This window comes from Bombina bombina, chromosome 4 (genome assembly GCF_027579735.1).
Source record: "Bombina bombina isolate aBomBom1 chromosome 4, aBomBom1.pri, whole genome shotgun sequence".
In the NCBI taxonomy this organism is placed as follows: domain Eukaryota; kingdom Metazoa; phylum Chordata; class Amphibia; order Anura; family Bombinatoridae; genus Bombina; species Bombina bombina.
In genome coordinates, this window is record NC_069502.1 from 409,886,170 (window position 1) to 409,899,169 (window position 13,000).

Sequence of the window (13,000 nt, forward strand, 5' to 3'; positions counted from 1 at the left end):
GCTACACAATCACATCACTGGTCAAATAACACTCTCCGCCTGAGCACACTATCAAGCTGTACATCTATTTAGGCGCAGCTGTTCGTTTTTATTTTTATCTGTAAGCGTAATAATATTTATTTGAAACGCTCCTCTGGCGACAAGCAGTAACACCAGTTTTATCATCTTACGTTCGTGAATTAGACCTGTTCACTAAAGCATAAAACATGCTCCAAAGAGGATAATCCGTACGAATAAAATATACGAACTTGATATGTTTCTCTCTATTCAGTCTAGTCAGTGGTTCATTAATATTCTAACAAATGTTGCTAGGAATTACGGATGTATTGTGTATAATATTCGTTATTTGGGCTACTGCGTTTTGAGCGCATACTGTTCCCGTCTTGCCATTTCTGAGCAGTAGTGCTAGTCTCGGATGCACACTGTCCCCTCTTTCTGTCAGGCCACCGTCCCTGCCTTCAGCTCAGATGAATCATCTGCGAGCAAGCTACCCTCCTCTCTTCTCTTCCAGCACACTACCCTGCTGTGTCAGTACGCTCCTCCTCAGCAGCCCCCCGCCTCTCTTCCCTCCCTTTGCCCCGCACTCCCTCCTCGTGTGACGCCTTGTATCCTCGCTGTCTCTCCCGCCTGTCTCGGTGCTTACATTTCTTGTCATTATATCTCGGTCTCAGGCTCCGGACCTCGCACCCAGGATGGGCCTCAGGTGATAAACCGACAGGCCGCCGGATCCAGCGGGCGGGGAACAGAGCTACCGGAGAGCGGGGATCCCGGGCCTGACCGCCCGTACCGGGGGCCTTCACACCGGGTAAGTGTCATACAGTAGTCAGGCAGCGTGTGTCATGGAGGCAGTGCAGTGTGTCACGATGACATGTGGTTGTCTGCATGACATCCCCTGTGTGTTTATGGTATTGTTGCTAATGTGTGATCGCTTAGCTTCTATCGTACGTGTAAATGACATGACAGTGATGTACACAGAAGCAGGGAATGGCTAGATTTCTTGTGTGTCTTACTCTCTTGTTGTTTTCTTCTATATAATGTGACTCTCGTGTATTGTTGTGTGCAGCTGCTAATGACTGTCCCTTCAGGTGACTGTCTCATGCCATCTCGCTGTAACTCATGCTGTTTTTTACATCTGTTTACAGAGCAGATGTCAGTCACTACTACCCATTGTCTTTTTATATCATCTCCATAGAATTTATCATGTTTACTGCTGTCATCTTTCTCAAGATTCTATAGAGATGGTGGCCTTGATTCAAAGAAGTCTTCACTGGGGCAGATTATCAAGTAGTTACTGAAGTTCACAAACCTCTCAATTCTTTAGAGGATTAGCTAAAAACAACAACATTGGAATTGAAGTTTATGCTGTGAATACTTATCGAATCTATTCCACTTAGATTTTAAGATCTCTATGGAGCAGGGTACTCTTATTCTTTCACAATATGTTTTCCTGTCTTTATTGTACTCTCTGTTTAATGCTGTTGAATATTTTGGAGCATTAAAGCATAAGTAATTAATAATTCCTCTTATTTAGATATTCATTGTTTCTTGGTTATCATTTTTATAGGCAATACAGTAAATAGATCTGTATCCTTTACTATAAAATAGTAATCCATTTAGTTTTTTTTCTTAATTGCTGACCCTGTGTATATAGTTCCTCTTTAAATAAAACCTTGTGTATCATTGTTTAACAATGAGGTGATCTTTTAACCTTCTCTCTCCCTCCTCTGTAACTATTTACATTTGATGGTCTCTCCATGCCCTTTGCTCATGCCCTGCTGTACACCTTAGTCCTCCCCCCCATAGTTATTGCAAGACTCTTACAGGGTTGTAGTGACACTAATAACTGCTTTACACACGTGGTGTTCTTTGCCCACATTGCATAGTCTGCTGCTGTTCATCGCTTCCCTTTCCTTGTTCCGCACCCTGCACAAGTTGTTTGGTATCTTGCTCAATAGCAGTCCACAGCCTGCTCTGTGTGGGTAAAATAAGGTTTAGTCATTCCTCACCTCCTAATCAACCAACGGCTGCTTTACAGTGGTAAATAAGAGGAGTGGATTCTGGGTTAAAGGGACAGTCTAGTCAAAATTAAACTTTCAATATTCAGATAGGACTTGTAATTTTAATCAACTTTCCAATTTGCTTTTATCATCAAATTTGCTTTTTTCTCTTGGTATTCTTAGTTACTTGAAACTAAACCTAGACAGATTTATATGCTAATTTCTAAGCACTTGAGGGCTGCCTCTTATCACATGCTTTTTAAATTGCTTTTCAACACAAAGAGACTGAAAGTACACGTGGGTCATATAGATAACACTGTGTTCAGGCACAGAAAGTTATTTAATATTTAGCACAACACAATATTAAATGCAAGTCAATAGATAATAAACAGTCACAGTCATGTGATCAGGGGGCTCAAAGAAGGTTCTTAGATACAAGGTAATAGTTTATTTGTCAAGTGTTGCAGTTTATTGATACCAAATTCATAGCACTGGGTCCATGATCTGTGCTATGCAACAACACTGATTTGAAAAAAATACAGAAATATAACTTTAACACATTAAAGATAGAGGGACCTGTTTCGAAGAGTTTACAGGTACAGCATGAAACCCATTTTTTTTCATGATTGAGAAAGAACATATCATTTTAAACAACTTTTCAATTTACTTCTGTTATCTAATTTGCTTCCCTCTCTTGGTATCTTTTGTTGAAAAGCATAGCAAGGTAGGCTCAGGAGCATGTTAGGAGCTAACTGCTAATTGGTGTTGATATACGCCTCTTGTCATTGGCTCACCTGGTGTGTTGAGCTGGCTACTAGTTGTGCATTGCTGGTCCTTCAACGAAGGATACCAAGAGAATGATTCTAACATGATACTAGAAGTTATTTGCAAAGTTGTTTAACATGGTATGCTCTATCTAAAACATGATTTTTTTTTTTGGTTTCTAGTCCCTTTTAAAGAGAGTTCTATTAAAGGGACATTTTTTTTTTTTCTCTCAATCTGCATGAAAGATCGGATTAAAAACATTTGTTATCTTGCAGTGTTATTCAAGCTGAATTCTTACTAATATGTTTTTACACATTACCTGACTAGCCCCCGCTGTAAAATTATTTATTTTTCAGAAGGTGGACAGTACAGCTAATCAGAAGCCACACTGCATGTTCCTTTAAATGCAGCGCACACTCTTGTGTCTCTGCCTTAGTCTAGTCACAGTGTTTTACAGGCCTAGCGGCATTTCTGCTTCAATCTTGTGATATTTGTTTGAATAGTGCAGACATGTTTAGGAAATAACCACATTGTGCAGGCTGATGAGTAAGGTGAAATGATTTGCAATATAAAGTTCACAACAGAACATCAGAGCTTGATAAAACGGCCTGTAGCTGGCTGAGAAATTAGTGACTTTTTTAAATAAATGGATTGATTTTATATCTGTGGATGTTCGTATTTACCTGGCGACGCTGATTTGCTGAATATTGGTAACGGCTGGTTCCTTATCATACAAGGACATTAGTCAGCTGGATGGCTGCGCACATATAGCACCTGAAGGTGTTTCTTTTATGTGAGTTTTATGCATCACTTTACCTTGCCATTATTTTTGACTGTGCTGGGCCATGTGGCACCCTTGTGTTTGATTGCAGAATATTTATAACTAAATATTTGCATTTCAAAGCACAATTTAACACCAATTAATCTAATGATATGTGCAACAAACACTGAAAACAACTGAAAGGAATATTCTAGTCAAACTTTCAAGATTCAGATAGAGCTTTCAATTATAAACAACTTTCTAATTTATTCCTATTATCAATTTTTCTTCGTTCTCTTGGTATCTTTATTTGATTGTAAGCTTAGGAGCCGTTTAACACCTGGGTAGCTTTTTCTGATTGGTGGCTACATTTAGACACCAATCAGAAAGTGCTACCCAGGTGCTGAACCAAAAATGGTCTGGCTCCTATGCTTACATTTTTGCTTTTTCAAATAAAGATACCAAGAGAACGAAGACAATTTGATAATAGGAGTAAATTAGAGTATCTTAAAATTGCGTCTATCTGAATCATGAAAGTTTAATTTTGACTAGACTATTCATTTAATATTAGCTAATTTTAATTTACTATAGGCTTTTAGCTAGGTGGTCAGTAAAATCAGCCAGTTGGTGTGTCTATTAAATAAGGCCTGTGGAGAACACTGACATATTCTATTGAAAAAATAAAAGCAGTGGTTAAAAAAAGATTGATACTTTCTGTGAATGGATGTCCCAAGTTTAGCAAAGGGTTGCTTTGTATTGCAGCATTGGGAGTTTGTTTGGCAGACAAATATGGAACTTAAATGGTCATTACAGTTGAACAAATATGTGCTCTTATGCGTTAGAGCATGTACTTTTATGACTAATGACCATGCAGTAACTATGTGTTTAACCCCCGCAAAGCGGAACTCTTCGCTGATCCAATGTTCAACTAGTGCTGCTGATTGGTTCAGCACTTCTACTGTGTGTTTAACCCCTTTGCAGGGGTTAAGCACATGGTACTGCAGGGTCTATAGTCTTAAAATTATACGCTCAGTCTAATGGATTAGAGCATGTCATTTTTCTACTATAATGGCCCTGTAAAAGGGAACCCACAGATTTTCTTTAGTTATTCATACAGAGCATACAGTTTTGAAAAAAGTTTCCAATTTACTTCTGTTATCAAATTGACTTTTTTCTTAAAGGTGCATGAAACCCCAAATTTTTCTTTCACGATTCAGATTGAGCAATCAATTTTAAACAACTGTCTAATTTACTTCTGTTATCAAATTTTATTTGTTCTCTTGTTGAAAGGAATGGACGTAAGCTCAGGAGTGTGCACGTGTCTGGATCACTATATGGCAGCAGTTTTGCTAGAATGTTATCCATTTGCAGGAGCTAGAGTTGCCACCTCAGCCATGTTTTCCTGGACACTTATGAGTTACACATACGGCAGGGTACGCAGGGAGGAACATGAATAGTGCTGTCCAGGGGTGCAATTCATGTTCCCCTCTGCACACCCTGCAGCATATATAACTCATAAATGTCCAGGAAAACTTGGCCAAGGTGGCAACCCTAGCAAGAGCACTAGACGGCAGCACTTTTCTGTGATGTGTAGTGCTCCTGACACCTACCTAGGCATCTCTTCAAGAAAGAATGGGAACAAAGCAATTTTCTTTGTTGAAGAGATAACTAGGTTGGCAGCATGTACATTTCTAGAGCAGTACATGACAGGAAACACTGCTGCCACCTAGTGTTCTTGCAAATGTATAACATAGCTATACAACTGTTGCTATATATTGCTCTAGTCACATGCACGCCCCTACACCTTCTTCCTGCTTTTCAACAAAGGATACCAAGTGAACAAAGTACATTTGCTAGAAATAAGTTGATTTTTTTTTATTTTATACTTTTTCGGAATCATGAAAGAACATTTTGGTTTTTACACCTTTTGCGAATAAATTTGCTTTGTCCCACACTACCTAGAAAACCCAGAAAGCAAATTTAAATGGCAAATGCTGACACTCAAACAGAAATACAATAAAAATAGTAAAATATTGTAATCAGTTGATAAGTAAATAATAATCTATTCAACATTGAGGCAAATTCATTTTTATCTTTGTTAAATCCTGAAGTGATATTGCCATTTATATGAGTATCCTATTCACACACCATTACTTTACGTCCTGCTAGTACTTCTGCAAGTGCTCTTTGAAGAGAGAGATATTTTTTGAAATAACTTTTGTAATTATGTCAAAGTAGCTTAGTGAAGCAATTTGAGGACAAGTTTTTTTTTCCGTAGTTATGAAAAACTTTCATAGCATCAAATTGCAGCTAAGTTGAACGTTTCTAAGGGGGCAGTACAACCCAGTGAAGAGATTTTCTAAAACCAAATAATTTTCAATCCAAGGACCAGGGAGACGTAAAGTGACCACATCTTTGGAAGATCAGTATATCAAGCAAACATCATTATGGACTAGAATAGCATCTGCACCCACAATTCAAGGCCAGATGAACCAGGAATATTCAAGCACTGGCAAAATTTGGTCTTCATGGGAACCTAGTGGTCTCTAAACCACATTTTCACCAAAAAACAAAAAAGTAATATGTGAATGTTTAGTATGGACTAAGCAATATAGAAATTGCACAGTAGAAAACTGGAAAATTGTCATGTTAGCCATAAATAAAAAAAGTAAAAAAAAATTGTGGATGCAATAACAGAGTTCAAGTGGAGAGATGACAGCATGAAAGGCTAACTCCAACGTTTAAAACCTACAATTAAATAAAGTAAAGAAAATATAAAAAAAAAATAGAAATACAAAATGTAGGTGATTATGGAGCTATAGATGAGATGCCTCTCTTATGCTTGTTATTTATTAATGATCAAAACAGACATTAACAAAGATTACCCATATCAAAGGGCTGTTGCCACAGTTGTCTCATGCATAGCAGAAAACACTTGCTAAAAACATACAGTAGCACATTATAAAAACTTGTAAAAGCCGTCATTCAGTAGTAAACACTGTGTTTCTATAGTAAAGCTAGAATGACAAATTATAGTACCAACGCTTTAGTCCAGATAAGTATTATAAGTGCGGCTAGTTGTCAAGCCACAAAGACTGTCACATACCACAGTCATAGATGGAATCGTTGACACAATGCGGGTCACCTGTCAAGAGCTTACACCTAGAGACTCGGCTTCACCCGTCCATGCATGCCACAGCCACAACCAGCCGGGCACTTAATAGTGCTGGCGTGCAGAGAGCCTACCTCCGCAAGAGGTCCCCTTCCAATGGCATCACCAGCGGGACACAGCAGTAGGTAGATTGCTCACACTAGCAAGCAGGAACACAAGCATCTAAACAAGCAATAGACGCCGGCTTAGCTTGCTGACACGCGTTTCACACCCTTCACTGTCATCTGAGGCTTCCTCTGGGTACTACTACAAAACCTTCCAATTTGCTAAGGTTGCCTTCCAATGGGATGTGAAAATAGATACAGCCAATGGACCAATATGTTCTACAAAAATTGCAATCATAGAAAACTTTATTTGGGAGCCGAACACTTACAAGACAATACAATTAACATAACCACTATTATGTTACTAAGACACAGGTTAGCTAAATTATCTCACAGAATATTGCATCTACCATTGACACTTGTTAGCTTAGACTTCCAATTAATAGCAATAAAGTCCTAGGCATAATGCATACTAGATACAAGCTCAGATATATGATTTTTGTAGGTATAAAAAAAGACCAAATCTCAGCCTTAAAAGTAACAGAGCAAGCAATATCTCATATTTACACAGGCAGCCTACAAGTCTTAACTACTTATTAATGCAAGCAACCTAAGGATTGCAAATAGCAATAGTGCCCAGTTAACAGATGTTATATATGTTAGGTGTTCTTAAAGGGTCAGTATACAATAATTTTCATGTAACTGCATGTAATAGACACTATTATAAAGAATCATATGCACAGATACTGATATAAAAATCCTGTCTAAAACCTCTTAAAAACTTACTTAGAAGCTCCCAATTTAGCAGTGTTAATAAGGTTATACTGGGACACCCACTGAAAGGGGTTGAGAGCAGAACCTCCCCTGCATATGAAAAAGACCCATTATACAAACAGAAGCAATCTGAAGTCTGTATACATCAGTATACGTCTAAAACTTTGGGGCTTGTTTAGGAATGTTTTTTAGCCCCGTACGATGCTGGTTGCTATGTCCTTAAGGACCAGCGACGTATCCTGTACGTCGTTGCAGTCCTGGGCTTCTCTCTGCCGTGATCTCGCTTAAAATAGCAAGATTGGGTTATTTCTGCATGCTCCACAAGATTTGCAGAGTTACTGATGCATCGGACAGCGGTGGTGCCGATCATTGGTGGGTGCGTAAGGAGGTAGGTGGGTAGGCGTCCCATCACTGGAGGGGGTGGGAGGAGGGCGGGATCGCTACGCAGCAGGGGAAAAAAAAAAATAAGAGCCGGGAAGTAAGATGGAAGGAGGGGGAGGAAGGGCAATAACGGGGATCCTATGTGGGATCCATTGAGATAAAGGGATCTGGAAGGGGGGTAGGGTAATGAGGGGGGGCAGCTACGCTACAGAAAAAAAGTTTTTTTTTTTTTACAAAAATCTGCCTAATTTGCAGCAAACTGGGTACTGGCAGACAGCTGAGAGTACCTAAGATGGCGTCAAATAGGTAGAGGGGGGAGGGTTAGAGAGCAGGTTGGGGGGTAAAAGGGGATCCTACACTGCACAAAATATTTTAAAAAATAAATAAATTAAAAATAATAAAAATAAAATAATTATATATATATATATATATATATATATATGTATAATAAAAATAAAAAGCAGCCTTTTATTTTAGTACTGGTAGACTTTCTGCCCGTACTTAAAGGGACACTGAACCCAAATTATTTCTTTCATGATTCAGATAGAGCATGAAACTATAAGCAACTTTCTATTTTACTCCTATTATCAATTTTTCTTCGTTCTCTTGCTATCTTTATTTTTAAAGCAGGAATGTAAATCTTAGCAGCCAGCCCATTTTAGGTTCAGCACCATGGATAGCGCTTGCTTATTGAAGCCTTACATTTACCCACCAATAAGCAAGCATAACCCAGGTTCTCAACCAAAAATGGTCCGGCTCCTATGCATCACATTCCTGCTTTTTAAACAAAGATAGCAAGAGAACAAAGAAAAAGTGATAATTGGAGTAAATTAAAAAGTTACTTAAAATTGCATGCTCTTACTGAATCGTGAAAGAAAAAAAAATTGGGTTTAGTGTCTCTTTAAGATGGGGGTGACAATGGTGGGCTGGGGGACGGAAGAGTGCTGTTTAAGAGGGGTCATGGAGGGTTTAGGGGGTGGAATGTGTCAGGTGGGAGGCTGATCTCTACACTAAAGCTAAAATTAACCCTACAAGCTACCTAATTAACCCCTTCACTGCTAGACATAATACAAGTGTGGTGCGCAGCAGCATTTAGCAGCCTTCTAATTACCAAAAACCAATTCCAAAGCCATATATGTCTGCTATTTCTGAACAAAGGGGATCCCAGAGAAGAATTTACAACTCTTTGTGCCATGATTGCACAAGCTGTTTGTAAATAATTTCAGTGAGAAACCTAAAGTTTGTGAAAAAGTTAGCTTTTTTTTTTTTTATTTGATCGCATTTGGTGGTAAAATGGTGGCATGGAATATACCAAAATAGGCCTAGATCAATAATTTGGGTTGTCTACTAAAAAAAAAATAATGTAGTTTTGATAGGTAAATATAAAAAAATGGCTCTATTTCTGTTTAAATGAAGTGATGGTAAAAATGCTCTAGTCTTTTGGGGAAGTTTTTGACAGAAATGCCCAGTCCTTAAGGGGTTAAAATAAGCAAAACTATACATATATAAATGGATCATCTACAAAACATTTATGCAAAGAAAAGTCTAGTGTACAAAACCGAAAACCATGTAGGTATGGGGATGCTTTGCCTGTTCTGTAGGTGGTGGATTGATCATACAGACGTGCCACTCTGTACTCATGCTATCCCTTCTGGCTTAAAGTGGTTTGAAGAAAGAGATATTTTCCAACAGGACTATGATCCTAACACACATTGAACTAGCATGGCTTTCCCCATGGACCTGAATCTTATTAAACATATTTGGGAACATTTAAAAAGGGAAAAGGCAAAACACACTGCAATATATCTAGACACTCTCTGTTTTGCTCTAAAGGAGTGCTGGAATAATGTGGATTGTGAAATTCTGCACAATGACGTAGAATCAATGCCTGACCGAGTTAAATCAAGTTATTAAAGCAAATGGTATTCCTACCATTAATTGATTTTTTTCCCCTTTCTTTATGAACTAACAAACGTTTTATTTATGTTAGTGGAAATCTATATTTATGTTTGAGAAATACTCAGACTTTTTACCCTATTGTGGGTGTATAGCATTTCTAGCTAAACAAATGTATAACACTACTGTCCTGCACTTTGTATTTGCCTGTGAGCTCACTAAAATCATGTGAGGAAGGTGGTATAATCTACATTTGGAAATATGATGACCCTCTGATAGGGATATTTAGTTCCTCCACTGCCACAAAACTTCAGTGGAGTGCTAATGATGTCTGAAAGACGTCTAACATTATTAAGACTAAGCGGTATTACAGATATGCGTTTGGCTTTTATTACTTCTATCACTGATTTCTGACCATTTATTGGGCCATGCATTCTAATGAATAATTAAAGTGATGGTAAACTCTCCCCTTTTTAAAATCAGATCTGGAATGTAAGCGCTATTTTAGATGGAGTTTTATTCATCATGTGCAATGAAGATGCGCTATAACTTAGTTATTAATATAGATATGAAATTCAAATACCCCACAATACACCACCCACTTCAAAAGTCAATTTTCCTGTCAGCTAAATGATTGAATTACTCTCCAATCAATGCTCTAGCTACAACAAAATTGCCATATGGGGAGAGCGCTGATTGGACAACAATTCAATCTGTTAGCTCACAGAAAATTTTACTTTTGAAGTGGGCGGAGGAGCATGCAGTATTTGAATTTCATATCTATATTAAAAAGCATGTTATACTGCATCTTCATTACAGCTAATGAATTAAACTCCATCTAAAATAGCGCTTTCCAGATCTGATTTTAAAAAGGGGAGAGTTTACCATCACTTTAAGTTGTTTCCTTTATGACCTCACCATGTTTAGTAAGCTTCCAGCAGGGGTTACATGTAGTAATATCCATAACAGTCCAAGGGACTAAAGCGGGAGCCCAATCTACTTGTCCCTCGTGACAATCTACTTGTCCTGATTCGCAAAATAATTTAAATCAAAACTATTTAAATAAGGTTTTTATTGATAAGGAGACAGGCCTAACAATACTTAATCAACAAATGCAAGTAGGTATTGAGATTAAACAGATTTCCAAATGAGAATTGTAGCTTACTCTATATAAAAAAAACAAAAACTAAATTTAACGGAGACAACCTCATGAGGCTATTTATATGCATTGAAATGCTAGGTTACACTAGACTAGATAATATAAATGTGTTGGTTATGTAAATCTGGGGAATGGGGAATAAAGGGATTATCTATCTTTTTAAACAATAAAATTCTGGAGTAGATTGTTCCTTTAACTTCTTAAATTCAGGAGTAAGCTTTGCAAACCGTGAAAGGCAAGGAGGCGAGGTTAAATAAAAAAAAAATATTTTTTTTTAGATATGTGTGTGTAACCTATGCAGGGACATGGCAAACTTTATAATTTTATTACAAAAAAAATGCCATGTTGCTATGTGCCTGCATCATTTGCTGCATTAGTTGTCATTAAAGTATGGCAGTACTAAAGCAGAGACCAAGCTGAGCCTCTCATAGTAACAGCTGAGACGCGAGACATGCGCTGAAACGGCTGCGTGCTATGAAAAAGGAAGAAAAAAAAAGCATTAGCCCTAATGCTGTCTGCTTGCCCGCAGCAGGACTAAATGTAATAAGAAACCACATGTCCGGCACACAAAACTGCATGTCCCGGGCGTTGGGCTATAGGAATTCCACATCCCTGCATAATATGATTATATAATAAGTCTCAAGTGATTATATATTTGATACACAATCTAAACCACTTTTATTAGTCTTTACTTGGCCTTTGCACTGTTTCTATTGCTCAGTAAAATATAAATATTCACATACAATATAATGTGACAATGTATACATGAAGAAGTTTTCACACATTTTCACTTTTTGGTTATTTTTTTAAACTTGACTTTACTAAAGCTTCTTGGAACCCAGTATGTACTTCTGTTTCTCTAAAGAAGTGGGAAAAAAACATACTTTTTAGTGGTAAACTACTATAAAAGCAGACACAGTAAAGAATTAATGAACATTGCTTTTTTTTTTTTTTACAGTTGGTTATATAGTGTTTTATGTAAAGTACGTGTATGAATTGAAACTGGGTTTGAGTACCTGACTAAAACCCACTGGATACAGCCTTGCATATAACCAAATATTTATTGTAGTTTGTAAGTGTAAATAATAATAATAATGATGTGTCTGTTTAGCAGTGGTATATTGCAAACTGGTTACTAGTAGGCCTGGAGACCGGTAATACAACCAGGTGGGCTCAAACTGGAGATGTCAGTCATGGAGGTAGGAACATAAAGACAAACCATTTCAAAAACGTATGTTATTGCCAGAATTTGGGTTATCATTAAACTTTTAAAGAACATGGAAATTACAAAATTAAAATCCTTCATGAAATAATATATTGCATTCTATTAAATTCTGGTATTTTTGCCATTGTATTTCCTAGTTTATATGTATATATGTATTTGCTGTGTAGCGTGTGTACCATTTGTGTGTATTTTGTATGTGAATATAACTTGTGCAAACGTGCGTGTGCATATACATACACGCACACTATATGGCCAAAAGTATGTGGATACCCCTACTAATTATTCAGTTTAAGGTTTTCAGCCACACCCATTGTTAACAAGTGCTTAATGGGTTATGAAATCTTACACAGGAAAACTGTGCAGCCGTTTGTAGAGAACAGTCTGATGTGGAGCAGAACTGCAAAGCTCAAGCGCTAACAGTTCGTTCATGTTTGCTGTTCTTTCTGCAGACATGCTGCATTTTCTGTAATGTTGTTGCAGACATGCTGCATTTTCTGTAATGTTGTTGCAGACATGCTGCATTTTCTGAAATGTTGTTGCAGACATGCTGCATTTTCTGTAATGTTGTTGCAGACATGCTGCATTCTCTGTAATGTCGTTGCAGACATGCTGCATTTTCTGTAATGTCGTTGCAGACATGCTTCATTTCCTGTAATGTCGTTGCAGACATGCTGCATTTCCTGTAATGACGTTGCAGACATGCTGCATTTCCTGTAATGTCGTTGCAGACATGCTGCATTTCCTGTAATGTCGTTGCAGACATGCTGCATTTCCTGTAATGTCGTTGCAGACATGCTGCATTTCCTGTAATGTCGTTGCAGACATGC

The 13,000-nt window shown here is 37.7% G+C and overlaps 1 protein-coding gene across 1 annotated transcript in view; it reads left to right on the plus strand.

Moving 5' to 3' along the window:
- Positions 1 to 519: 519 nt before the first annotated feature.
- ATP13A3 (ATPase 13A3) overlaps positions 520 to 13,000 on the plus strand; it is a gene marked incomplete in the record, with an annotated part of 582,093 nt that continues 569,612 nt past the window's right edge. Inside the window, 1 exon segment of the mRNA XM_053710208.1 lies at positions 520 to 805.